The sequence below is a fragment of the Tupaia chinensis genome, unplaced genomic scaffold, assembly GCF_000334495.1.
Source record: "Tupaia chinensis unplaced genomic scaffold, TupChi_1.0 Scaffold140548_1, whole genome shotgun sequence".
In the NCBI taxonomy this organism is placed as follows: Eukaryota; Metazoa; Chordata; class Mammalia; order Scandentia; family Tupaiidae; genus Tupaia; species Tupaia belangeri.
The window spans coordinates 457,061-461,125 of record NW_006200423.1 but is presented as its reverse complement, the minus strand read 5'-3'; the positions used below and the strand labels follow the sequence as shown (position 1 = coordinate 461,125).

Below are 4,065 nucleotides of genomic sequence, written 5' to 3'. Positions count from 1 at the left end.
AAAAAAAAAAAAAAAGAAAAAGAAAAAAAGAAGGTACTCAAGATCATTTTAATTAATATAAATCATGCCATTTTCACAATATGTTCATTTGTCATTTTCTCTAAGAAAACTAATATTCTTAGGTTATCTTGCCATCGCTTATTTCCATGATTAATACCTCAGGTATTTATTATACACAATGCATAGTTTCTCTTCTTCTTTTTGCTTTTAAATCATCCACTTGATTGCCTATGTTTATGGAGTAACGTGCTGTTTGCCTGGAGGAGCTAGGGGTGTGTGTTTATTTGCTTGTGGGAAACAGAGAAGTGAAAGAAGCCTAACTGCCCTTTCTGAAGTTGACTATAGTGTGCTTCATTATCTGATTTTTGAACATGTTCCCAAACTTTTTACATCCTTACATGGTTAGCTAGTAGATGGGCTAGAATCACTAATTTCAAGGCATCACTTTGCAGGAGATTTGCATGAACTGGTATTCTCTCTTAGAAATGGGACATTTCCCTAATATTATTTTTGAGTCTAGCTAAGATTTCCCTTAGGAGGCATTTTTTTCCCTTAATGTCAGCTTAACACAGTTATGAAAAAATGTTTTAAACATTTGCTATATGCATGAGCCATCCCTCTGGTTGTCACTTCCTTCTCCTGCCTCCCAAATACAAGGTGCTAATATATTTTGTCTTTCTATGACATTCCATACCTTTTCAGAGTGAAAATAATTTATATCTTTTTTATGTCTGCAGATTTTGCAAGACTTTTGCTACCACATGAAGCAGGTTAAATTTCATCAGACAAAAAATAATGTTAAGTAAATAGCACCTATCGATTTAAATAAAGAATTAAACAAATAATTATATTCCCTGGCTGTAAATATTGTTTAACTATAACTTTTTTTTTATTGTTTTCACTTTTCAAGAGAAAAATAATACTTGTTATATAGTCTTGCCTGAAAGTATAAATTAACTTTTCAGAGTTAACAAGAAATAAATTGTTTTACTGAGTTTCTAAAACATTTAACTGTGTAAGAAACTTTTTTTTTTCTCATTATTCAGTACTATACAGCACTTGAGGGTAAGAAATTGACTTAAGATTTCAAACTTGAGAAGTCTGTTTTTAAAAGTACATGAATCAAGAGATGATATTAAGTATGACATATGCCATACTTCAAAACCTGAATCAATTTAACAGGAGCATTAGCCTTTCTGCTGTTTCTCATCAACCCAAAACATGATCTGACTATACAAATCAGCCCTCCTGGGTGATCTGTATAGGGTGCCTCTGCCCCCTAGGGGACACTTGGCAATATATTATGTAATTCTGGTTGTCCTGTGAGATGGGTTACTAGTGAGGTAGAGCACAGAGATGCTACTAAACATCTTACTGTGCACAGGATGGACCCCAACACAAAATATTATCCAGTCCAAATGCCAATGAAACCAGTTTAGAAAGTCCCTTTCATAGAGTTGTAACTGGCCTGAACTTGGAAACACCTGGTACTAACTGCTTCTGCGGGTTTGCTTGGTGAGCTCATGATGGTGAAAGCTTGTTGACAGCCAAAGTAAGAAAGGAGCAGAGCAACCCATTGGGACAGCACCTCTTTTGATAATGGACCAATGTGACTGCTCCTTGAGTTGACAAATCAAAGCCACCTATGTTTCAGTTCTTTATTTGAAACATAAAGAACTATCCACTGACTTGACTGAAGACTTAACACATTCAGGCCATGTTTGGGGCAAGCCTGCTTCCTGTCTCTTAGATAAAATCACTCATGATAAAGTCTTCCTTCTTGATAAACCTGGGTCAGAGTTTAGCCTCTCCTATCAACTGATTGATTCTTGGTCTGTAACTAGTTTGGTTCAGTAACAGAGTAGGACTTAATTTCATTTTATAGGTAGAATTTCTGTCCATTGTAATTCTGAAAACACAGACATAGTTAGGTGGCAAATATTATTTAAAAGAAGACTTAACACAGCCAATTACATTACTAAAAGCAATGATGATAGAAATTAGGGTACCTGCCACTTAATTTACCTTATACCTGAGCTGTAAGTTTAATCTATTAATATGTAAAGTAAATTAGGAATGTTTTGAAGTAGCTATGCAAATAGTTTCTCCTGCTCATTTTTCTGGACAATGATAGCTTAATAATATATAAAACCTCTTAAGTAACAAAAGGCTTTATGTATCACAGCATATCAAAAGGGAAGAACTTCATTTATTTGTTCAACTTTGTTGTATCTTTGTGTTTGGAGAGGTTAAGTTCTTATTTCTCCTCTTTCACTTCTTAGTAACCTCTCATAAACATCTACAAACAGCAGTACCTGCTATAATAATCTCTTATAAATGTCTTTTACAAACAGAAGTACCAAAACAAAACAAAACAAATCAATACCTATATGTGAGATATGTGATACAAAATTATAGTCAGTTGTTTTTTCACACACAAATTTGGCTTTAAAGTATGAATGTAACATATAGTTCTCCTAATAGGGAACTGCATTTGAAATGGAATGTCATTCTAAATTTACCCACTAAAGACTTTTCCTTAGTAATAATTCATATACATATTCACAGTCTATATATTTTGTCATGGTCAACCAACTGAATCAAATTTTTTAAGTTATCCTACCATTTAAAGAGAAAAGTCTTTTCAATAATTTGATACCATGGAATTAACTTCACTTCACCACTGGCTGCTTTTTTCAGACGTTCTTCCAGTTCTTCTTTTGATACTGAACAATAGCTTTTTATCTCATTGGGATCTGGATTCAAAGGTAGTTCTTCCTCACAAATGAGATGTAATCAATTTCATGTTCACCTCAGATACTATCAGACTGAGCCTCATAGTGAATTCACGTTGGGTAACTAGCTTCTTCTTAAGGAATCTCTTCATGGGAATTCCTAACTCAGCTTGTAAATATCGCTGTGTTACTCATCTTACTCTGAGAGCATTGCCTTCTTCAAGCTTGCCTGGGTTACATATGGCATGACTCAAACAAGTATAAGTAAAAGAAATTGGAAAAGTAACTCTTGGATTCTGCTATAGAGGGGCCTTATTTCTTAAGTGTTCAGTAAGAAGACAACAATCCTATCTCAGTGTTTTCATATAGCGGATAATTTTTCTTCATTTCATTCCCAATTTCATGAATAAGAACACACATCTCCACCAGGAATTGAACTTCAGTCCCTGACCATGTGGCAAAATTATTATATAATTGTATTTTTCTAAAGTCATGTTTCAAACTAAAATCATATCAAATAATCATAATCCTATTTTGTTATTATTATGCTGAAGTGATGTCCATATTTGGAAATATAAGCACCAATACAGTTCTCATCCCAGAATAATTTTCATCAAGCAACTAAATCTCCTATGTTAGTATCAAGCTTTAACTATCCCCACTGTTGACATGTCTGGAGCTTATTTATCATATTCCCATGTTACTCAAGTTGCTGTAGAAATGATGGCAGGAAGGTAGGACCAACTATAAGAAGGTAATCATGAAATGATGAAAATGTTTAGCAACTAGAAACCACATAAAGACAGTATCAAGGCAAAAGGAATTTTCAAACTCAAAAAAGGTGAAAGAAAAAAAAGGAAGGATAAAAAAAAGATATGCTAACCAATGTTTTTGAGGGATTATTCCATCTGAATGGGATATGTCCCATACAATAAGAATTAAACAATAATAATAATAATAAAGACATAAAAATCTTGGCTGTTGATTATCTCACAGTCATGTAATATTGGGTTGTTGGCAAAGTCATGATATGTGTTTCTGTTTTCTATACAAAAACTTGTCATGACTTCTGATGATCCAATAATTAAAAGCAAGTTTAATTATTGAAGCAATGAAATTAAAATTTGTCAGTGAGTGTTAATTATGCTATTATTGACCTTTCTGAGAATCCATTCACAAAACTGTTATCTAATAATCGCATGATAAATAAGCATAAAATCTCACGATTAACATTTCTTTAAAAATGTTGTGTCCTTATGGTTCTGGCATTTGCTATAAATAATATTGTTTTGGAGGGTCTAGAAATTCTAGAAAATAAGGACAATTGGAA

General features: G+C 33.1%; 1 protein-coding gene and 1 pseudogene across 1 annotated transcript in view; both read right to left on the bottom strand.

Moving 5' to 3' along the window:
* NDST4 (N-deacetylase and N-sulfotransferase 4) overlaps positions 1-4,065 on the bottom strand; it is a 214,175-nt gene that overhangs the window by 104,808 nt on the left and 105,302 nt on the right. The window lies entirely within an intron of this gene.
* Positions 2,563-4,065, bottom strand: part of LOC102490720 (isopentenyl-diphosphate Delta-isomerase 1-like) — a 14,420-nt pseudogene continuing 12,917 nt past the window's right edge.